Genomic DNA, 25,410 nt, shown 5'->3' on the forward strand with positions numbered 1-25,410 from the left:
GATATGGCATACAGGGGACCTCCTCTGAGACTGAGGTAAGAGTGTGCCTGAAACACCAGGGGTTCAATCTAGGTCCTGCTGTTCCCTGGCACAGAAAGCCAATGACTGACACAATGAGCATTGCCAAAGAAGAAGGCTTTCATCAAATGCTGCAGCCAAGGAAATGGGAGATCAGTTTCAAATCCATCTCCCTGAACAACTAGAAGTAGAGGTTCTACAGCAGGGAAAAAATGTAACTATGCATGGGAAAACAGGAACGAGGGAGGGGTCATGAGGCAATCATGATGAATGAGGGGTCTGACGTCCCATTGGCTGGATGCGGTTATATGATAAGCTTCTGTTCTTTGATACTTTTTGAAAGGCCTGAAGGCCCTTTCCTTACAAAGAAACTCAGATAAAACCAATGTGAGTTTCAAGCTTTAAGACCCGAAGGGTCCATTTCTATGTTACTATAGGAAAAGAAAAAAACTGCCTATGGGACTCCTGGGTTGGTTTCAAGAGGTTATCTGAAAGGCAAGGCAGCCTCCATAACTGCTTATTTTATTTTCTTTTGAAACTCACTGTCTTCCCAACATCTAGGCTTATGATCATATGGGTAAGCTTAGATCATACATTCTGTCTACTCTACCCAGACCAGAATCATACAATCAAAGACATACAGAGTCAACTAGGTAATATAAGTGAGCAGAGTTGGACTGCAGTAAGGTCCATGGAGGACTGCAACTAAACGGGTACATCTTGTCTGAAGTTGGACTAAATCATTGTGAAGAGTTAAGTCAGATTTTCTTAGTGTGTTATTTATACACCCTCCTGGCATATGAGTGACAGGAAGGTCAGAGTCATTGACTCTCTAATATTTATTGAGCACCTTCAAATACTTTTTGAGTATCTACTATTATTGGGCACCTACAAACACTTACTGACTATGTGCTAAGCACAGTGCCTAGCAAGTTCTTCTTTTCTAATCAGATCAACAGATTGGACATCCCTACCCGAGGCTCAGATGGTAACAGGTCCATGCCTTACTTGTGTCAGTTCTCTTATTGAAAGAGCATCTCCTAACCATCCTTCCAATAAGGTAAAGGTGTTATTTTGAATCTGAATCAAAATGAACCTTCTCCATAAATCTCTTCCTCACTAGCTGGCCCATACCTTATTACCTTTTCTGGGTCCTTCCCTTAATAATTAGCACTGAGCTCAAAATTATTGCTTTTTCTCTTAACATGTTGCTTTGTAACTGTCTCCAAGATCCCCTCCTATTTTTATATATCCAATTTACTAAATCATTCTTATTTCTTCAGCAGCCCTGAATGCAGTGCACTGTGATTCAATAAATGTTTGTTAATGAAGGGAACTACAAGCTGGTTGGGAATCCAATCTTTTCCTATGGGAGTTACCAGGGATAAAGCCGGTCAGACCCTTCTATGGCCTGAGAAATGCTGGGAGTAGCTTCCTTTAGATGTTCAATAAAAACAAGTCTCTGAATTCAAAAATTCTCTCCACTCCATTGTGATATGTCTCTTCAACCATGACTATTCCTTTTTTCCAGGATTACTTCCCAAGTAGATTCCATGCATGGGTGTATTAACTTTTCTCAAATCATTAGGTTATGTCTCATAAAAATCTGCATCTCCAAAAGTGAAAATTTTCTTTGACACAGTAAATAATTTACATCTAATTGATAGCCCCCATTGGATATTTAACATTAAAAGACTTCTATAAAATCTGCAACGTAGTTCTTTTATTGGGTTCTGTACTGACTGCTTTTTGGCTAGAATCACACCCTAAAATTCCAATGGGTGTGAGCCAAAGCTGCATCGTTTTGTAGCTAATAATAACAATAATAATGAGCACATTTCAAAAGTGCTAATTACAAATTCAATTGGATTATGTTCTCGTTATAAATGCTACAGGTTTTCTGCCAGGTTGGTACTTCACAACAGTATGTTTTCAAACACCTGTTTACCTTTATCATCACTAGATATATTCAAAAAGAGAAACTTTTAAAAGTTGAGATGCATGTTAAATCTTATATGTCTTTATACAATTTGGAATTCTTTACCCAGAGGCCTTTACTGAACAAACTGATGCAAAATGAATATTTATATAAATCATATGTAGATAAAAAGCATGGAAATTTATAAATTATTTACTTATCCAATAGACTTCAACAGGCCGAAGGGATGAGGGGGAAGAGTAGAAAATAAAACAGAATTATCCAAAGAAAACTTTACTAAATGTTAACCGTATTTAAATCTCCATTCCATTTCATTATGAGAATGTAAGACTACAAGGGTGGATAAGACGCAACACCTCATACAATCTATTGAGGGAGATTTTCCTGTAGACAAATGTTATAAAGTGGTAAACGAAGTCTGGAGAAGGAAGCAAGGCCAGGAAGGTAAGGCTGGATGTGGACTACAGATAACAAACAAAGACATTAGGGTTAAGGTAGGATGGTAGCTTTGCTTTTTTGTTGTTGAGACAGTGTCTCTAGTGATCTTGGCTAACTGCAACCTCTGCCTCCCGGGTTCAAGCGATTCTCCTGTTCTTCTGCCTCATCTTCCCCAGTAGCTGGGATTACAGACACGCACTACCATGCCCCCAGACCAGGCTAATTTTTGTATTTTTAGCATAGATAGGGTTTCACCATGTTGGCCAGGCTGGTCTCGAGCTTTTGACCTCAAGTGATCCACCCACCTCAGCCTCCCAAAGTGCTGGGGTTACAGGCGCGAGCCACCGCACTCTGCCAGTTTTGCTTTTTAATTCAGTTCTGGTAATGTGGTTAATGGCAGAATCCTCGTTGAATCTGGGGGCAAGAAAACATATGATGAGGCACCCTTTTAATCCTGCGCCATGTGTGATCAATGTTAGGCTCTTACCTGCAGAAGGCAAAAGACCAGGGCTTGTTTTTTTTTAAAAAGTAAACATCTCAGAGGTATGATAGATGCATTAGACAGTGGTTCTCAGTCCTGGCTACACACTAGAATCACCTGGGCAGTTTTTGAAGCATATCAATGCCCTAACCTAGAGGAGTGAATCTCAACCTCATGGGGTAGATTCCCGACAGAAGCATTTTTTAGAAGTTCCCCAGAGGATTCTACTGTGAAGTTAGGGTTGAGAGTTACTATATTAAGAAATGGGAAGATGTTAGACTTACTAAGTATCTTCATACTTCATGGCTTTTTACAGTGTGTATGACACTCACACAAAGGAGACCAGGAAGAAGATCAGCATTCCATCATCGATTGTTACCCTTCAAATCCACAGTGCCCCATCTTTACTCAGTTGCCAGGGTTATTCGACTTTTCTTTTTTTTTTTCTTGAGACAGAGTCTCGCTCTGTTGCCCAAGCTGGAGTGCCGTGGCACGATCTTGGCTCACTGCAAGCTCCACCTCCCAGGTTCACGCCATTCTCTTGCGTCAGCCTCCCAAGTAGCTGGGACTACAGGTGCCTGCCACCACGCCCGGCTAATTTTTTGGATTTTTTTTTTTTTTTTTAGTAGACACGGGGTTTCACCATGTTAGCCAGGATGGTCTCGATCTCCTGACCTCGTGATCTGCCCGCCTTGGCCTCCCAAAGTGCTGGGATTACAGGCGTGAGCCACCACGCCCGGCCATTATCCGATTTTTCTAAAGCAGATCAAGCCTGGAGGGTCTCCCGTGAGATTACAGATGGGACAGTTTAAGCATCCAAAATGATAATGACTATAATGAATTGAAACTTATCAAATATATATATGAAAATTGATGAGTTCATAATGATACTTCAAAAATAAACAAACAAAAAATCTCATTGATCACCTTGGAGGTTGCTAGGGAACCAACTCATTATTCTCAAAGTGTATCAATTAAGGGAAAAATCTCAAGCATTCCTCTTGTCTTTCCCTACTTGGACTAGAACTCAGGCTAATCAGCTAGTTGATGAGGAATACAGTTGTTCTTTATATAGAAGAATCATGCATAATAAATGCAGGAAAAATTATAGAATTAGAAAATCACTATTTTCCACTCGCTAATGAAATAATGAACCTAGACAACAGTAATCAATGGCAGCTAAAATTATTACAGTAGTCCCCCCTTACCTGCAGTTTCGCTTTGTGAATTTCAGTTACCCATGCACACAGTACAATAAGATATTTTGAGAGAGAGACCACATTCACATAACTTTTTTTTTTTTTTTTTTTGAAACAGGGTCTTACTCTGTTGCCCTGGCTGGAGTGCAGTGGCCCAATCATAGCTCAATGCAGCCTTGACTTCCCAGCCTCATTTGATCCTCCTACCTTAATCTCCCAAGTAGCTGGGACTGCAGGTGCGTGCCACCACACCTGGCTAATTTTTGTATTTTTTTTGTAGAGACAGGGTTTCGCCATGTTGCCCAGGCTGGTCTCAAACTCCTGGGCTCAAGCAATCTGACCGTCTTGGCATCCCAAAGTACTGGGATTACAGGTGTAAGCCACCGTGCCCCGCTCACATTCATGTAACTTTAATTACAAGTATATTATTATAATTGTCCTATTGTTGTTAATATCTTACTGTGTCTAATTTATTAATTAAACTTCATCAAAGGTATGTATTCACAGGAAAAGACATAGTATATATAGGGTTCAGTACTATCTATGGCTTCAGGCACCCACTGTGGGTCTTGGAACATATCCCCAGAGAATAAGTTGCGGGGCGGGGTTGGGGAGTACTATTGTATTGAAAAACTTGATGGGGACATTTTAATGGATGAATCAGGCAGTTAGCTCATACTTGTATTAAAGTGACTCTTGAATAACACAGATTTGAACTGTGCAGGTTCATTTATACTAAGATTTTCTTCTGCCTCTGCCAACTCTGACAGGAAAACCAATCCCTCCTCTTCCCTCTCCTCCTCATCGCCTACTCCACATGAAGACATCGAGGATGAAGACCTTCATGATGATCCATTTCCACTTAATGAACAGTAAATATATTTTCACTTTCTTATCATTTTCATAATAAAATTGTCTTTACTATAAGAATAGAGTATATAATACATGTAACATACAAAATATGTGTAAATGGGCTATTTATATATTTGGGTTCTTAATATGGGTTCTTAATAATTTCAACAGTGGGCTCTTAGTAATTAAGTATTTAGAGAGTTAAAAGTTGTAGACTTGGATTTTCAAGTGCAGAGGGGTTAGCGCCCCAACTCCTGCATTGTTCAAGGGTCAACTCTAGTTTCCTACAGCGTCTATAACAAATTACCACAGACATGGCGGCTTTGAACAGCAGTTTATTTTCTCACAGCTCTGGAGGCCAGACATCCAAGATCAGTTTCACTCAGCTTCATCAAGGTGCTGACAGGGCTGCATTCCCTCTGGGTGTTCCCTCCACTCTTTCATTTGCTGCTGGCTGCAGGCTTCCCTCCGTTTGTGGCTGCATCACTGTAATCTCTGCCTCAGTGGTCACACTGTCTTCTCTTCTGTGTGTCTTTGTAATCTCCCTCTGCCTCCCACTTACAAGTTGTGAAACCAGAAAATCTGAGACAAGTCTCAGTTAATTTAGAAAGTTTATTTTGCCAAGTTGAGGACACACCCATGACGCAACCTCAGGAAGTCCTGATGACAGGTGCCCAAGGTGGTCGGGGCACAGCTTGCTTTTATAGATTTTAGGGAGACATGAGACATCAATCAACATATGTAAGAAGTACAGTAGTTCCATCCAGAAATGTGGAGTCAACTCAAAGCAAGTCCCCCCCACTGGGGACTTTCAGGTCACAGGTAGGTGAGAGACAGATGGTTGCATTCTTTTAAGTTTCTTATGTCTTTCCAAAAGAGGCAATCAGAATATGCATCTATCTCTGTAAGCAGAGGGATGACTTTGAGTAGAATGGGAGGCAGATTTGCCCTGCGCGGTTCCCAGCTTGCAGGGGCCCAAGATATTTTCCTTTCACAAAGGACACAGGTGATGACCTCTGAGTCCCAGATCTGGTATCCAGATAATGCAGGATAATCTCTGCATCTCAAAACCCTTAATTTAGTCGCAACTACAAAGACTCAGCCTCCTTTTCTCCATATAAGTTAATATTTGTAGGTTTTAGGGATTAAAATGTGGATATCTTTTGGTTTGGGGGACCATTTTTCAACCTACCCACAACACTAAATCATGGAGTAATCTTAATATTAAGGAAAATGGGATAAATACATGATCCCTGATATGCCTTTATATGAGATGACTAGAATATGAGGCAATACCACCTATGAAATCCCTCTACCCCACACCACCAAATCAACTTTAATCTAATCAGGCCTCTAGTTCTAACTACTGATTTTTGTAGGGATAGAGAAACATATTAAATGACACTAAAAAGATGTAATCAGGCAAATCCAATCATTCTACAAGACAATAGGCCCATTTCTCAATTTCTTCAATAAATGTACCAGAGGAAACAGTTGCAAATTAAAAGAAATATAAGAACATGTTAACCATAGGCAATATTCCTAGAATCTTGTCTGGATTCTGAACTGCACAAACCAACAATTAAAAAAGGATGTCATTGGGACAATCATGAAAAATTGAACACAAATTGATGATACTGGGGAATTGTCGAGGTTTGAAGGCCTTGATAATGATTTTGTGGTTATGTTCAAAAAATAAAACTAGATATTTAGACTGAAATACATATGATATTTAGACTGAAATACATATGAGTGAAATGATAGTATGTCTAGAATTAACTTTAAAATATCCCAGCAACAAATAAATAAATAAATAAGAACAACAAATACAATTTTTTAAAATGTGATGATAAGGCATCGATAAAATAAGAACAGCAGATGCGGATTATTGAAACTAGGTGACAGATGTGTGGGAGTCTATTGAACTAGCCTTTATATTTGTATGCATGTTTGAACATTTCCAGAATATAAGTCTATATATGTGAGAGTGTAGCCTGTCCCCATGAGGCCAAGTTTAACTAACTGTCCTTAGGCCTGGCCTTACTCTAGGGAATTGTTACCTATGCAATAGTAACACTTACTTCATCTCTTAGGGCTATTTTAGGGGTAGCATAGAAACAGATGAAGTAAAGTATATGTGGAAGTCATTAATGAACTCATTTCTTAGGTTGGCTTTTCCAGAAGGGTATCAGCCTGAATAAGTACTAAAATTGATAAGCACTATGTTTTTGATAATTAAAAAGCACTACAATTTCAGGAAGCATTTGAAGTCTGTTCGCAGACAGCATTCATAGCTCCCAGACTTCTGCAGGGTTTTGCTCCCTGAGGTAACTCCAGTACAAATGGAAAAGAGTAGGGTGGATGAAGACAAAGTGCAAAATAGACAAAAGCTGGATGCAACTCCAATGTTCATCAAGATGAGTGGATAAACAAAATGCGGTATATTCATACAATGAAATATTATTCAGCCATAGCAATGAATGAAGTATTGGCACCTGCTACAATGCGGACAAACCTTGAAGACATTATGCTAAGTGAAGGAAGTCAGACTCAAAAGGTCACATACTGTATGACCCCATTTACCTGAAGTATCCAGAATAGGGCAATCCATAGAGACAGAAAGCAGACTAGTGGTTGACAAGAACTGAAGGGAGTGACTGGGTAATTGGCAAGGCGTTTCCTTTTGGGATAATGGAAATGTTTTGGAAGGGAAAGCAGGTAATGATCACACAACATTGTGAATGTGCTGAAAGTCATTGCATTGCTATCTTTAAAATCTTTAATTTTATGTCATATAAATTTTGCCTCACAAAAAATAAATGACAGAGGGCGGTGTTCCACTGTGCTTCCCAGGCAAGCCACAATGTTCTGATTATGAAAAGGAGAAGTAATCAATCAATGCCCATTCATGAAACGTCTTCCGTGACAAGATACTGGGATGGTACTGTGGAGGATTCAGAGGACGGAAGAAAAGCTAGCTGTGACTTTTCACTTCAAGATGCTTACTATCAAGTTGTGTGCTTAAGGCCATTAGACAAAATTTAAACAAAATAAGAATAAACACTTAAGCTATTGTAAAGCATGAAGTGATGGAGTAACAGATGAGTGACACAGGCCAGCAGTTCTCAAAATTCTTCAGGTGGAGGGACAGAAAGAAGTCGCCATGTCTTTATGGAACACTATGATTTTTTTTAAATATTGATTCATTTATTATACCTATGATAAACAAATATCAACTTCATATTAAATAACATATCATCTGGCAATAAATTCCAGAATAGATAGGCATTAACAGGGAGCAGTGGTTTATGAAAAATTAGATAAAACTCAGAATGGAAATCAGTTTAATTATTAATATTGGCATGTTTGTGAAAACTTGGAAAGCTCAATTCTATTTGACCCTTGCACCTTGGTCCAACTGTGGACACCAGTGTTCTTAAGCATAGCTCATTAGCTTACACAATCAACAAGTTTTTACTGAGTGTTCACAATGTGCCGAGCACAGTGCAGCCTCTGGGTAAGCATGATGGATTAAGGAGTAATGGTCTGTGTCCTATGTAGCTTGCAGTTGATGGAGGAAATGGAAAATAAATAAGCAAGCAATTATACATTGTAGAAACATGGTGTAAAAAATGTCCAGGATAATATAGTGAGACAGAATAGTGGGGGAAAATGGTGTGCAGAAGACATGTCACATGCAGTGACCCCAAGGCATGGAAGTTCTAGATATGTTCAGAGTTCTGAAGGCATGTTGGAGGTTGGAGGGGAAGAAGAATGACTGGGGCTAAAGCTAAAGAAGCCAGTTCAGCTGAACATTCAAGATCAGAGTAAGGAGTTCAAAAAGAAGTCATTAAGTGTGAAAATAGTATGATTATGTTTGTTTCTAAAAAGGATAACTCTAGTCACTACATAAATAAAGATGGACAAGTTGAAAGCAGATAGAATACAGAAGAAACCAGGTCTTGGCAACCTTGAATTCAACTCCTTCTTTCCCTTAAAATCAAGCTCAGAACAGCCAGCTCTCAGTGGCTCAACCCTGAACCTCATCCTGGCCCTTCTGAGTGTCCCAAGTCGCTCAAGAATCTCACAGGTTCTCAAACTTCTGGAAGAGTTCCATGGCTAGAAGTGATGCTATCCATCTTAACACTCCAAAACGTGAAGATATTCTAGTGAATGTGAAAGATGTGGTCTGAATATCCCCCTACTCCCCAGTCCTTTGACAGCCTCATCCAAGAAGAAGGAGAGAATCTGTCTAGAGAGTATGAAGATAGTGCTCGGGCTTTTGGATGCCTTCGACTTCAGTTTGAATCTGAGCACTGTGTGATATTCTCCTGTAAAAGATGTCTTGTAAGAATTACATGAAATAGCAAGTGCTCAGCATACAATAGGCACTTATTAATATTTTTCATTAGTGTTTCAAAGTCTTTGCTTGAGCCAAAGCTGAGATGCAGACATGACTATGTATATGTGGCAAAATGTTGAGTAAAGTCACCCTTATGGGAAATATAAAGTATCCAGGGAAATTGTTCATTCTAAGGTAAGAATGTGATCTGAACAATGCATTGAACACCATTAAAACAAAGTAAAAGGTTTCATGACTTCAGGAGGAAATGATTTTTTTTTTTTTTTTGGAGACGGAGTCTTGCTCTGTCGCCCAGGCTGGAGTGCAGTGGCGCAATCTCGGCTCACTGCAAGCTCCGCCTCCCGGGTTCACGCCATTCTCCTGCCTCAGCCTCTCCGAGTAGCTGGGACTACAGGCGCCCGCCACCACGCCCAGCTAATTTTTTGTATTTTTTAGTAGAGACGGGGTTTCACTGTGGTCTCGATCTCCTGACCTCGTGATCTGCCCGCCTCGGCCTCCCAAAGTGCTGGGATTACAAGCGTGAGCCACCGCGCCCGGCCAGGAGGAAATGATTTTAAATCACTCAAATCTACTTTATAATCAATCCCGTGGAGTCACTCCTTGGTCTTGGGGTGAGGGGAAGCTATAAATAAATAAAGCTATAAATAAAACTCAAATAGTTGCTTTGCTAAAAATCGAAAACAAACAAAACAATAGTATTACATCAATATTTCTCAGACTAGGATGATTTTCAAAACTTTTATAAACAGACAAGGTTATCATCCAATCAGAACAGAATAACAAACATCAGCCGTGAACAGACATGACCTGTGAGGAGCTCAATGTCATTATTACTGAAAGATACCATAAAAGGTAGAGAAAAACTGCCCCACTCCTACCACTTACTTTATTAACAATCACAGGTATCCTCAGCAAAGCAGATGCATGCTTCATTGTGATATCATTTGTAGCACGGTGGAGACAGCTTTGCGTTTCTGTTGGTTGGCTCTGTAGTATACCCCAATTGCCTGCTGGAGGGCCTCTTTGAGCAGGTTGGGAGAGGCTAGGCTGAGAGACCTACCCTACAAAGTAGTTTGTATAAGTTACTCCAATTGAAGATCAAGATCTGAGGTTTAGGATTAAGGATTTTAAAATTGTTATGTTTTGAAACCAAGGAAGGGTTTTTGACTTTTAATGAAAAACAAAAAGATTAAATTAATGCATGAAATAGCTGCATTCTCAGACGATGTAATTAACTAGGATGTTTAACTCTGCAATGGTTGAGCTGCTTTTAAAGGTAAATCCAAAGTGAATACTGAATGAAAGATTCAACTTTTTTTGTTTGGTTGTTTGTTTTGTTTTGTTTTTTTCACTTACAGTTTTAAATCAGTATGCTGGACAGGGTCACTCATCTATCAATCAAAGACAATTCTGAGGGAAGACAGGCAAAAGACCTTATAATCCTGATATAATCTCTTTTCTAACCCAAGCATCTTGAGACACTCGTATGGGCTGGCACAGAATTTAAGCTCCAATTCACTCAAATCAAAAAGAGCAACTCTCAGTCTGTCATCAGTAAGCTAGCTCTCCAAGGTGTATTTTTATCCCAGCCTCATCTAAGTTATGACAACTCACCTGGTTGGTTTCTGCCATTTGAGTAGAGAGAGGCATCAGAGTGACAGGCCATCATTCTTTGTGTTCCTCTTGAGGTATGACAGAGAGGAAAAACAAACCTGGGGAAACAGATTTCAAAGTATTTCCAAAATGTCTCTGGATTGGAAAAAGAGATATAGGGCACTGTTGATGCATTTTTCTACCCAGAGCTCTTCTGAAGGTGAAACTCCTCTCTCTTTTATAGGCACTTCTTAATTTATTTGTCTGTTTGTTTATTTGTTTTACTGCTTTGACCTCGACTCATCTCCCTATTCTTCTGTTTCTTTAAAATGTGCAGTTCTAATAAGTTGTACTCCTAGTCAACATCTCAAACTGTTTTTACATTGATTTCTACATTGAAGGACCCTCTTCCGGTGGTTGAGCCAACTTACTGCTGGGCTAATCCTTCCGCAGACCCATATCCTTAGGACACATTGATTTCCCACACTGAGAAATGGTAACATCTAGTGCCTGCTTAATTTGCATAAAATATATAAACAAATATTAGATATTAATATAAATGTTCATATAGACACATAAAAATATATAATGATAAATTTTACACTTGTCAGGGGCCTTCTAATCTACTGCGTTAGCTGACTATCTAATGTAGCTATCCCCTAATTTTTCAGATTAAGTATATTTTTCTGCCACTGCTCAGTTTAGATTTACTATAATTGCACATGTATTTCATATTTTTCTACTTTATTTTTTGCATTCTTATCATATTATTCCTTTTTTCTTTTCTAACTTATTTTGAAGTGACTGAGTTTTCTTTATTATCATGTTTTCCTCTACTGGTTTTGAAGATATACATTCTATTTCCATTATTTTAGTTATTATTTCTAATTTTTTAACATGTCTCCTGACCTAACAAGGTCTAAGTTTAACCGATCTTTTTATTCTGCTCTAATATGGCAAGTACCTTAGAGCGCTTTAACTCTGACCATCCCCTCCTTCTTACATGCTATTTGGTCCAACATTTTAGTGTCATCTTAGTTTTATATCTTATCACTCTATTTCATAACTTTTATAACCAAATCCTGCATAGAGGGTCTCGCTTTGTATTCGTGGAATAAATGCATGAGTGAATGAATGAATGCATGATTTACAGGCCCTCCTTCTTGATGATGTTATTTCCATTTGGGAAATGAAAATTATCAAACACTATGAAAACTATGCAAGTTTTGCTGCTACCGCTAAAGTGGGTCTAATGTAAATATTAACCACATTTTGTAAGCAACAGATCCAGCATGTGTACTAGGTCTTCTTCCTGCCCCAAAGCTTTTATTTTAGACACAAATGTTGCACACATTTTTCAGCTTCTGCTAGGATTTAGAATTGCTCTATATCAGTTTCATGACTGACCCTCAAATAGGCCATCAATAAATTTACCTCAGCCATACATTTGATCTGAAATCCAAATCCATTTTCAAGAAAAATGTAATTGGCCAAATAGACAAGACTTTGATTTCAAAATGAACAATGGACAGGTCATATTTTTCTGTCAATTTATTTCAAGGCAATGTTCAAAGGAGTTGACTGATGAAATTCACTACTCAGTGAAAGATACCAAGACACATCTTAGGTATTGTTTACCCCTTGAAACAATATGGTGACTATTGAAATGTTACTGTGGGCATACCTACCATCGCTTTTAACAGATTTCAATGAAATTTAAAAGTGACAGAGACAAATGTCTTAAATGAATCTTTAAATTCATTGATAATTTTCTAATCAATCCTACTTTTATTAGATTGTCTTTTGAAAATTTAATTAAAATTATAATTAATTTCATTTATGAACTGCAATAATGTCTTCTAATTATGTGATTATAACAAGTGAAGTCTGCTGTTCATGGAAGTAATGGTTAAAATGTCTAAAATTAACAAGTATATATTTTAGATTACCAAGTATATATTTGCCAGGTTATACATGCTATGGAGAAAAGATAATTACCAAGTATATATGATCTTTTCTCTATAGTACATACAACCTGGAAAATTGCCCTTGTGATTAGTATCTTTATGCTTCCTATCATGCATTAACAGAATCTAGAGCACTGATACTATAACAAGTATATAAACTGTGCCAAGGGAAATGGGTGCCAAACATGTCCAGCTTTCATGGTGGCAACTTCACAGGAGACACAAGGTAGTTAAACAACATCTATTGCAAGGAAAGCTTCAAAAATCACAACATCTTGGGTTGGAAAGAACTTGAAAGATGGTCTCTTTCCAGCCCTACATCCCTCTTAGACTTTATTTGATTTGGAATTGCATTTCCTTTGCAGCACTAATCTTGATAACACATTTCAATTCCAGCAGTCTGCCAGGCTCTGCATTGGGGTGATTCTAGAGAAGGGTAGGCAGGCATCCTGCCCTTGACGATCCCAGAATCTACCATAGCCTCTGCAAGTTTTCCACAGGTTGCCTGAATTTGGCAGTGTGCTTCCCCACAGAAATCAAACAGGAGCTATGAGACTTTCTCACTTAAAACACACACACACACACACACACATAAAGGATAGGGTCCAGGTTTTCTGCTGCACTCACTCTAGGTTGGAAAGATAGAGAAGAGGCTGATGAGACCATCTCTAGCATACATTTATGGAACTGTCCTTCTGGAATAAGCTACATGAAAGCAAATTAGTCTTCTGTTCAATCCTTGAGACAAACAGAGTGGCCTCTGCCAGTGTACACTTTCTTCTCTGTGTCAAACATTTTACTTTGGCACTACAAGTGCAGCCTGGTTCTGAGGCTTGTCTTCTTTCTCCCCTCCCTCCATTCACTCATCACTTCAGTGATGTTGCCCATGATTTCACAGTGGTTAATTTTCCACCAAGACAGAGGATGCCCTAAACCAATCTTTCATTAGTGACAGTATTCACTACATCAGTCTCTTATTAATGACAATAATAGCTAACATTTATTGCATGTTAATCATAGCATAATACTATGTCATTGAATTTCATGGTACCCCATGAGGTAAGTGGCATTGATATGCCCTCTCTGTAGATGATGGAATAGAGATTCAGAGAAGTTAAGAGACTTGCTTATGGTCCTATTGCCAGTCAGCCCTGGAGACAGAATTCAAGTCAGGTGTCTGATTCGTAAACCAGGCATTTGACCCCTAACGAAATTGCTTTGGTTGTAGCAGGAGGATGGGAATGGCTGGAATGGGACCACAACCACCTGGCCTCACACCTGGCCCAAGTTCTTGGAATTCCAAGACACCCCTCAAAGCACAGGCTTATGTCAACAAGAGTCTTCTAGAGGAGCTGAGGTTATCTGGGAATCTGGCTGCCAGTGTTCGTTCTCTGATCTGCTACGCCATCCAACAACATAGACCCGACTTTCTTGCCAGCAGCCAGCCGCACAGGGCAGCCAAGACTAACAAGTGTAGGCACTGTGCAGGGTACAGGGTGCATGAATAGCACTATTCTTTGCTGGCCAACACTGGCCCCATTGTTTTAGGCAATGAATAGAGCTGTGTGGAAAAAAAAATTCACACACCAAGCAAAAGCAGCAAAATTTGTCTCTTTGTGATGGTTTCAAGACTGGGTGAAAAAGTCGTTCTTCACCTGGTGCTGTTTTACATACTCTTTCACAAACAGAAAGCACTTTCTGGCAAGGGAAGAGACTTTCTCTCAAAATTAAAAAGTTATAGGTCACAGTGCAGGTGGGAGAATTGGGAGTAGACCTCGAAGTTTAATGGCACTCATTCATTACAACACTGGGGAGATGGAAATGATGAGGCATCATTTTGATTTAGTGGAATTAAGCTCTGTTCCCAACAATCATCTTGATCTATTTGGGACACACAGTTTTTGCCTGCATTTTTCACAGATAACAGAGGGAAAGTTAAGAACACAGTATGAACTACAGTATATATTAGGGCTCCTATTCAAGGCAAATAATTGCCAAACTTCCTATTTCTTTTTGATAGTGCTAGACTCTTTTAGTCCCAGACCCATTTCTGGGGTTGCGTTGCTGGCTGCTGTAACTCACCATCAGGGAATCTATCCCTATCTTTGTCCTGGCTGCACCCTTAGATGAAGTCAGAATCTCACAAAACCATTACATTCATTTAACTTCTGCATATGGAAAATGAATTCCTCTCTTAAGAGCAGACATTAACACATAGTTCTGATACAAGCCCGTGTCCCACACACATTATCTCCTTTTCATTCTTACACCACCCGTAAAACCACCATTGGTGGTAGACGTTCTGTGGTACAAATCATCTTGGATTGTTGACTGAATTATTATTTTGTGTATCTTGGTATCATAAAGTTCTATGAATTCAGTTTCTTCAAAATAGGTCTCTTTATTTTTTTATTTAAATACAGAAACTTCCAGAGGCAGATTAAAACATGGGAAGAGCACTATGGGCTTTAGATGCAATCTGATTTAAATTCTGGCTTATACGGTAGCTCTGTAGGATGACCGTATGTGCTATGTTGTCCTGGAAAGACCTTGCTATATCTGTTATCCTGGTGTAATTGTTAATATTGCCCTCTTTCACTTTAAAAGGTGTACAGTTTAAATGGTAGATGATAAGGTCATCCTATGGTTATGTCACCATGGGCAAGCAACTTAACTTCTGTCAGCCGTGCTTTCTTCATTTATTAAATCAGGACAACACTGTCTATCTGTTAGGATCAGTATTAATGTTAAAGAGAATACATGGAACTCTCTGCATATTGTCTGAAGCATAGCAAGGACTCAATAAAGATGGCTATTATTAATATTTCCTCTGGAGACACTGCCTTAGAACACTGTTTCCAAGTGTCTCCATCCATTTTGTGCTGTTATAACAGAATACCACAGGCTGAGTAATTCATAATGAACAGGCATTTATTGACTCACTGTTCTGGAGGATGAGAAGTTCAATATCAAGGTGCTGGCATCTGGCAAGGGCCTTCTTGCTGCATCATCCCATGAAAGAAGGGCAAAAAGAGAGTGAGGGAGAGAAGGAGGCAAAAGGGGCTGAACTCATCCTTTTGTTAGGAACCTACTCCTGCAATAACAAACCCACTTCCAGGATAATAGCATTGATCTATTCATGAGAGAAGAACCCCCATGGCCTAATCACTTCTTAAAGGTCCTTTCTCTTAACACTGTGACAATGGCAATTAAATTTTAATGTGTGTTAGAGAGAGGACAAACATTTAAACCATTGCACCAACTGTTTGAGAAATCATGGACTATTGAAATAAAAAATAAAATAAAATAAAATAAATCAAAGGAATGTATTAAAGTCACCAGGGTTTTACCTTGCCTAGTAAAAACATTAGAGAAAAAGAATACCACTGATTACAGACACGTTTCCATGAAAGAAAGGTTTTTTAAAAGCTGAAAATGTAGAAAACAAACTCTGAGACTAAAAGACAGCTAACTTAACTGAAAGTATTTATCATCATTTTTTAAAACAGAATATTACATTTTGAAGGAGATCAGAATATCTCACCCTCAAATATGCCACTTTCGCATAAGGATTATTGTGAGCTGAAGCCAATTAAGAATCAAGAAGTGCAGGAAGAGCTTACTGTCCTCTCCTTTTCTGTCTAAAAGCTGTACATAAATTTCCCTTTGAAGAAGGTTCTCTCTTACCCAATAGAAAGAATAGCAGCTCTTAACATGAAAGACCAGAGTTAACATTAAGGTGAGTTTACACAAACAGATCTTACTAAAATCTTATCTTCCATTAGTTCCTCCCCATGTTTCCTAGTCACTTCTCCACAACTTAATGTCACTTGAGGCTCACACTCCTTTCCTTTGTTAAAATGGTATATAAGCTCCCGAGTCTAATCACTTCTTTGCATTTTATTTTTTTGTATGTGAACTCTCATGCCTGTAAATATTAATACAAATTGTGTTCTTTTTCTCCTATTAATTTGTCTTTTGTAAGTTTAATTCACAGGCCTCCAGATACTGAACTTAAGAAAGTAGAGAAAAAGTTTTTCCTTCTCCAAACTTTTATTTCTTTTAGCAGCAGGCCAGTGAATGCTCATAGGCTAGTAGTGGTCCAAAGTCAGACAGCAGGGGAATCACTGCTCTAGAGGCATATAATCCAATGTGTCCTTTTCTGTCTGCTTCCTTCCTGACTCTGTCATCCCCTTCTTCCTGCCATTTTATTCCCATCCTTCTCAAACATTATTTTTATTTGTATCATTTGGCAACTTCATAATATTAAGCATTCTTCAAGTGCAGTGCTCAGTAGGCTATGGGTACTTTAAAAATACGTAGTGGATTTTTAACTTCATATCTTCCCAGAAAAACATTTTAATTTTAGCATCTTAGTTAAACCTGATGGTTACTCCAATTCACCTGTGTATTTTTCTGTAGGTTTTACACACTATTGGAGATCCAGTCAATATAGAAAAAAAGTAGATGATTCAATAAAAGAATAGAAAGAAGTTTTGCATTATGCCTGTTAAAAGAGTAGCCACATACTTCAAGTATTCATTTACAGCAGTTTTGGCAAAGAATGGGCTTAATTTGACTTCTGATCTGCACATAAGTCACAGGCAAAAACTCTCTTTTAACTCTTTTTTTCCCTCCAGGTTTGGAAAATATTAATCTTTGATTAAAAAGTTGGAAAGAACTGACCGGGCGCGGTGGCTCACGCCTGTAATCTCAGCACTTTGGGAGGCTGAGGCGGGCGGATCACGAGGTCAAGAGATCGAGACCACGGTGAAACCCCGTCTCTACTAAAAATACAAAAAAATAAATTAGCCGGGCTCGGTGGCGGGCGCCTATAGTCCCAGCTACTCGGGAGGCTGAGGCAGGAGAATGGCGTGAACACGGGAGGCGGAGCTTGCAATGAGCTGATATCGCACCACTGCACTCCAGCCTCGGTGACAGAGCGAGACTCCATCTCAAAAAAAAAAAAAAAAAACAAAAAAACCAAAAGTTGGAAAGAACTGATCCACATAGGTGATTTTAAGGAAGGATGAGGAAGCTATCCAGAAGCCCCCCTCACCTCCATTCAATTTTTCCTCTGAATGCCATTTAATACCTACAACGAATTTCCTAGCATTTAACCTAACAATGCTTTTAAAGATTTAATATTACCCTCTTTTCCCTCAAATGATATTTGCATAAGCCATAATTAAGTTTTTGGAGTCTCATTAAAAAAAAAAGCTATTGAAAGAAATAAAGCAGTGAAGCAAACATTATAAGTTGCAGTAGCTAATCACACAAAAATGATAATAGCTTCCAAACTGTAGTCAAAATTTACTTATATTTCCTGAATATTATGACTATTAATATTTTAAGATCTATTTATACCAAGATATATCATTGCTTTCTAATTTGCTCTTTTATTCAAGATGATCTTTAACAGCAAAAATCTTGTAACCCAATATCATAATCAAGCCATTGAACTTTTAAATTGAAGCCAGGTTCTTTTTAAGCACCTCATTTTTAAACATCAGATGAAAAAGCATTTATTCTAAGATGCAAATTTTTAATTATTTAAGAAAGTAGAAGCTTCTTTGGACCTGAAATACCAAAATGAAATGTCCCTTAACAAATATGAATTTTTTTAAAAGATGCAAATTCATCATTCTTAGTTTAACTCCGCCATGAATTTTCACTTTAATGCAAAATAGTACATTTCATTATGCTACCATTTTGTATTTTGCTCTATCAAAATCCTCAGCAACTTTATAAGTTCTTTAAGGAGTGAAAGTGTGTAATTTGTGCTGTGCCAGAAACAGAACTCACAGTTTGCGATCACATAATTCATATACATGAGGTTGATAAGCAAATGGCAAGGAACACTGTATGTTTCGGCAACATTTACCTCAATCAATCCTCTGTGATGGGAATGTTTTTTGCAGGGCTTATCAAAGTTCACTGGATGACTGAAATAAGAAAGAGTTGGGGGAATAACTAGGATATATGTAAAATATGTAAAAAACAAAGGAAAACCACGGAGGTTGAGACAGGATGGTTGTCCTTCCTTGGAACTGGTCTCATTAAAGTCCTCCTCAGACAATATTTTCTCAGAACTTTGGATAAGAATTGCATTACTGGCTTCTTTTTGAAGGTAATGGTTATTTCCAACATTTTATGCAACTGAATGATAAAATGACAAGAACTTTAAATTAAACCTTAGCATGCTACCAAACTAAGCATTGTGTAGAGGGGCTGGGTTGGGAATAGCCCGGCAGATGTTTCTTTTCTTGCTTTCCCTTTTTTTCTTTTTTCTTTTTTTATCAATTTAACAAATGTTTGTTTTCAATTTGTTTTTGACAATGGACTTAATAAACTCTTTTACCTAGTTAAGATTTATGAAAAGTGTTTCTCTCCCCACTTATCTCATTTATAGAATTTGTAATTTGCATAATGGTAAGACAGGGGCATTTTCAGTCCTGCCTTTCAAACACCTCCATTCTAATTTTCATGGTAATAGTAAGTGCACTTAACAACAATGGTTCATTGATCCAGCATGTCTCCTACCTGCCCTGGAGCAACTGGGCAATTGTTAACTATAGAAGCCACAAAACAGATAACCGAATGGACCATTTGTGCAAAAGCGCTGCCTATAATGGTTTCAATAATAATTAATATGCAGGATAGCTAGTCCTGTCACACACCATTTCAGACTAGAATTGCATCTGTCAGTCCAAATCCTGACTCCATTCGAGGCATCCAGCACCGAATCTAGTTAGACAGCTAACTGAATTAAAACAAAAATCTACAGATGCATGATAAATGCACAGGATGCTATGTCACACATGAATGACTCCTGCGCAGGCCAAATGACAGATGTATTTCCGCGACTCCAGGCCAGGCTCCAGCACAAACCACTCTTCATTTATCAATAATTGGGCCTTAATTTCATTTGGCAGTGGTGGAGCAGCATGCTCAGCTTCCTCTCCAATAGACAAACACTAATTAGACTTTTTTGGGGGGATGGGCACCAATCTTTTGGTTTTATTTCAAATACCCAACCATCAGCAAAGTTAGAACTGTCTTTGGAAGTGAGGGGTCTGTTTCACCCACAGCTAATTATTAGTGATAATATCTTGCAGTGGGAACTCTTCAAGTATTAATGTTCCATTTCAATAAAGAGGAGAAGCATAGGAGATGCCATGTGGAAAAAGAAAGATGGGGAAGGATTGTGGTTACACACTAAGTCTCTTAAAGTACTTGCTAACTCTTCTTACTTATTGAAGAGTATTGCTTTGCCTTTTAGGTCAATGTGTGTGTTTGAGGGAGAAAGAGAGAGCGAAAGACAGAGAGATTCACAGACATAGACAGATGGAGTGACAATGTAAACAGGAAAAGTGCAGAACAATTTTTAAAATTTTAATTGTAAAAGGAGAAAACTATTAGGATTGTTTTAGCAGGTTATCATATTAATTTCCAGACCAATTTTTATGTGGTTGCTTTTACATTAGATAAATCATTGTAATAATTAGTAAAATGTCTGATCAATTACTAAAACAGTTAGTGTTCCCCCTACCATCCAAGTAGAAAAGGCCTCCCAAAGGAATTCCAATTATGTGTACAACAAAACAAACAAAGCCTACTGTGGATGATATAAACCAGCCCCAGATTTACCAAAAATACATGAAAATATCCACATATTGGCCACTTTCCTCCTTAAATCTACATTATGGGGATTAACATTCCCTCCCTCAATGCCTACAGAGACCAAGTGTTCATTTGTTCCTTTATTTAAGCAAGAGGAAAATTGGCATGGCAGATTGTGTACTACGGCTTTACCCATGGGTGGACCTTTCTCCATTTAAGGAATTGTGGCTAGTTGCTCATTTGGGCTTAGAACTAGCTATGCTTTTCAGGTTTTCTTGAGCTTCTTGCCTCTCCTTCCAAATCCTGTCCCAGAATGAGTGACAAAGGGGTGCCCTGCTTCTTCAACTCCCACAAAGGCTTTCAGCAGGGCACCCTATTGATCCACTCTTGGGATCTTGCTATTCTCTGCCACTCAGACACTCTTCAATGTCACATTTATTATTCTTCATTGGCATAGGTGAAGGCAGTGATGTTGTCCTGAGGACTGATTGCTATGCCCAGATGTCTGTTGAAGTTGGCTGCCTGATCCAACATACAGCATAACTGAAGAGGACTAGGAACAGAATCCGTTCCCGTTTCACCCCAGTAACCATGCCAAATTCAACAGAGAGCTCTCCATATGGTCTAACACAAGTGAGGTAATGTGTATATTATGCCATAATAAATGAAGTCTCATAGGTTTCAATGGCTCATAGTAGCTATCAGGAATTTTTCCTAGCAACTCATGGGAAACTGAGCAGCATGCCATAAATGGGAAAGCCATAAATAATTTTGCAACTCAGCCACCAGGGCTGTGGTGAAATGCTGTGCTTGCATTATCAACTCTAAACACTGACAGACATGTGAGCATGTCTGCCATTTTGTAAGCAGGCTCCCCTGAAGAACAGAGGAGCACTGAAGGATTGGAAGTATACTTGGAAGAGATTCAGAGACTTAAGGAGTTATGAAGACTGTGGTCTGGATATCGTGCTACTGATAATTTCAGAGTAATAGGATTTGTAGAGACTGTTGGCACTTGTTAGGAGATATTTAATGAGAAAGATAAAACAGAGTACTCATGGGGTCTATTGTATTATTAAAAACATGCTTTGACCCTACCTCATTGACATTAGGCTTGGCCATGTGATGTGGTTGGCCAATGAAATGTGAGTGGAAGTGTCACATGCCAATTCCCAGCATGAGCTTTAAAAGCCACTGTGTGATTCTGCCATGTTCTTTCTGCCATGAGACCAATAATATACCAGATAGGGGCTGCTGTATCAATCTGGGTCCTGGAATGAAGACATGTAAAGCAGAGCTGCAGCCAACATGCAATGACGATGTAATAGGAGAAGAATTAAACTGTTACTGTTGTCAGCCACAAAGATTAGGGGATAATTTATTACTGCAGAATAATTTAAGATGGCTAATATAAATCATAGCTCATGTTTAAGATAATATAGACTTTTAAATTCTGACTACTTTAACATAGGCACTGGCAACCCAGTATTCTGAACAAGTAATGATAAGAGGGTTGGTCTTTAGTTTCTGCTACTCTTGACTCTTCTCTTCTGCTTGCACATGCTTCCTTGAATTGACCTACAGAAGTTTGCAACAAGCATTCATCTGCCATTACTCTTGCATTTAAAGCTACTGGTGTATACCTTTTCTCCTACCTGTGTGACCACCTATACATGCTTCCAGTATTTGCTTAGCCGTCTTTTTCCCTCCTGACTCCCATAAGGAAAGGATTCAGAGACCTAATATGAAGGATTAGCTGACTTAAACTAGAATACATGAATAGAGCGTGGTGATAGTATGGTCATTGTTATGTCTGAATGTGTGTGTTCCCCCTAAATTCATACGTTGAAATCTTAACCACCAATGTGAAGTTATCAAGAGGTAAGGCTTTGGGAGTTGACTAGATTATGAGGGGAAAGCACTAATCCCATGTAAAAGAGATTCTAGAAGCTGCCCTGCCCTTCCCCCATGTGAGACCACAACAACAAGTCACCATCTACAAAGCTCTTACCAGATACTGAATCTGCCAGTGACTTGGCCTTCCCAGGCTCCAGAACTGTTAGCAATAAATTTTTGTTGTTTATAAATTACTCGGTCTATGGTATTTTGTTATAGCAACCCAAATGGACTAAGACAATCAAATTGAGCTCACAATCTGTCATGGCCAGAAGGGATTGTCCAAAATCCCTTCTGAAAATGTAGGCCTGGGCATAACAGAAATGGGCAGAGGTTCCTGGAACTTAGGATAGGGTTAAGGGTATTGCTGAGTTGGCTAAAGATCTACAGCAGATAGAACCATGGCTTGGGGCTCTATCTAGGGATAAAACCAAGCACCTATTTAAACACACTGAGCAGAGGGGCGAAGGTCAGATATGAAAGAGAAACTAGAGACCAGAGGCCAGAAGGAGCTGGAAAAGGGTGCCAAGAGAGTTTCCTAGGGACTCTCCAGCCTTGACCCCAGGGCACTGTGTAATATGCTCATGGTTTTGCCCTTGGGTGTGGAAGTTTCTGTTAAGAACACCAAGCCAGTTCAGTCCCTAATCAGTCCAGCATGATTACGTGTTTACATAAACAAAATCTTTCTCAGCCCTTGGATCAGTGATGATAGTTGTGGTCAGTCTCCAGAAAAGGTGAGTCTGAAAATAAGAAAGCTAAACTTTTGTATATCATCTGGTTAATCTCAAGGTGAGAGACCTCTGCCTCAAGGGTGCTGCTCAGAGGCATGCAACTATTGGCCATTTCTTGAGCCAGGGCTTGTTTTTATACAGTGAACTTAGGGAAATAAGGACAATATAAATCAGGATTTTCCTAGAGCTCATTTAATTGATTTTGTGTGGTGTGTGCGTGCGTGTGTGTGTGTGTGTGAATGTATATCCTGCTTGCTTTTTATTTTTAAATTTATCTTTAAGTATCAGTGGTAATGGTATTTAGTGATTTCTTTTAGTTTAATATTCTTACATGGTATAACAAAAAAATAGCAATTGCAAGTCAGTCTAATTTTTTTAAGCTTTACTGGCATGTGAAGTCTAATGTCTGGGAAACACTGAGCCACACTGATATAGTTTGGTTGTGTCCCCACCCAAATCTCATCTTGAATTGTAGTTCCCATAATCCTTATGTGTCGTAGGAGGAACCTGGTGGGAGATAATTGAATCATGGGGGCACCCCCATGCTGCTGTTCTCCTGATAGTTAATTCATTCTCAAAAGATCTGATGGTTTTATAAGGGGCCTTCCCCACTTTTGCTCAGCACTTTTCTCTCCTACCACCATGTGAAAAAGGACATGTTTGTTTCCCTGTCTGCCATGATTGTAAGTTTCCTGATGCCTTCACAGCCCTGTGGAACTGTGAGTCGATTAAATCTCTTTCCTTTGTAAATTGCCCACTCTCAGGTATGTCTTTATTAGCAGTGTGAGAACAGACTAATACAGTAAATTGGTACCATAGAGAGTGGGGCCCTGCTATTAAGATATATAAGACATATTCCACAAAAATGTGGAAGCGACTTTGGAATGGGTAACATAGTCCACAAAAATGTGGAAGCGACTTCTGTCAGAAGAAGACAGAAAAATGTGGGAAAGTTTGGAATTCCTAGAGACTTGGAGGGCTCAGAAGAGAGGAAGATGCGGGAAAGTTTGGAACTTCCTAGAGACTTGTTGAATAGCTTGGACCAAAATGCTGATAAAAATATGGACAACAAAATCCAGGCTGAGGTGGTCTCAGATAAAGATGAGAAACTTGTTGGGAACTGGAGTAAAGGTCACTCTTGCTGTGCAAAGGGACTGGTGGCATTTTGCCCCTGCCCTAGAGATCTTTCGAGCTTTGAACTTGAGGGAGATGATTTAGAGTATCTGGCAGAAGAAATTTCTAAGTGGCAAAGTGTTAAAGAGGAAGCAGAGAATAAAAGTTCAGAAAAATTGCAGCCTGAAGTGTGATAGAAAAGAAAAGCCCATTTTCCAGAGAGAAATTCAAGCCAGCTGCAGAAGTCTGTGCCAGTAATAAGGGGCTAAATGTTAATCAGCAAGACAATGGGGAAAATGTCTCCAGGGCATGTCAGACACCTTCATAGCAGCCCCTTCCATGAAAGGCATGGAGACCTAGGAGGAAAAAGTGCTTTTGTGTACTGGGCCTAATGCCCCTCTGCTCTGTGCAGCCACAGGACATGGTGCCCCGTGTCCCTGCTGCTTCAGATCCAGCTATGGCTAAAAGGGGCCAACATACAGCTCGGGCCATTGCTTCAGAGGGTGCAAGCCCCAAGCCTTTGCAGCTTCCATCTGGTGTTGGTCCTGCAGGAATTGAGGTTTGCAAACTCTGCCTAGCTTTCAGAGGATGTATGGAAATGCCTGGATGTCCAGGCAGAAGTTTGCTGCAGGGGCAGAGCCCTCATGAAGAACCTCTGCTAGGGCAGTGCAGAAGAGAAATGTGGGGTTGGAGCCCCTACAGAGAGTTCCCACTGGGGTACTGCCGAGTGGAGCTGTGGGAATAGAGCCATCATCCTCCAGGCTCCAGAATGGTAGATCCACTGACAGCTTGCACCATGAGCCTAGAAAAGCCACTGGCACTCAACACTAGCCCATGAAAGAAGGGGGGATTGGGGTTGTACTCTGCAAAGGCAAAGGACCAGAGCTTCCCAAGGCCGTGGGAGCCCACTTCTTGCATCAGGGTGCCCTGGATGTGAGACATGGAGTCAAAGGAGATTGTTCTGTAACTTTAAAGTTTAATGATTGCCCCACTGGATTTTGGACTTGGATGGGGCCTGTAGCCCCTTTGCTTTGACCAATGTCTCCCATTTGGAATGGGTGTATTTACCTAATATCTGTATCCCCATTGTATCTAGGAAGTAACTAACTTGCTTTCAATTTTACAGGCTTAGAGGCAGAAGGAATTTGCCTTGTCTCAGATGAGACTTTGGACTTGGACTTTTGGGTTAATGCTGGA

General features: G+C 39.3%; 2 long non-coding RNA genes across 2 annotated transcripts in view; one reads left to right on the forward strand and one right to left on the reverse strand.

The window, feature by feature from the left end:
* LOC116468075 (uncharacterized) overlaps positions 1–15,860 on the reverse strand; it is a 48,064-nt gene extending 32,204 nt beyond the window's left edge. The window contains exons 1-2 of the long non-coding RNA XR_004247983.1: positions 15,794–15,860; positions 10,905–11,002 (exon numbers count right to left, since the gene is read on the reverse strand). This is a non-coding gene — a long non-coding RNA (uncharacterized LOC116468075). The remainder of the gene's footprint in view (positions 1–10,904; positions 11,003–15,793) is intronic.
* On the forward strand, positions 1–21,069 carry LOC116468074 (uncharacterized). The gene is made up of 4 exons (XR_009213739.1): positions 1–35; positions 970–1,078; positions 4,846–4,947; positions 20,931–21,069. It is a non-coding gene; the product is annotated as an uncharacterized LOC116468074 (long non-coding RNA).
* The last annotated feature ends 4,341 nt before the right edge of the window (positions 21,070–25,410 follow it).

This window comes from Hylobates moloch, unplaced genomic scaffold (genome assembly GCF_009828535.3).
Source record: "Hylobates moloch isolate HMO894 unplaced genomic scaffold, HMol_V3 SCAFFOLD_5, whole genome shotgun sequence".
In the NCBI taxonomy this organism is placed as follows: domain Eukaryota; kingdom Metazoa; phylum Chordata; class Mammalia; order Primates; family Hylobatidae; genus Hylobates; species Hylobates moloch.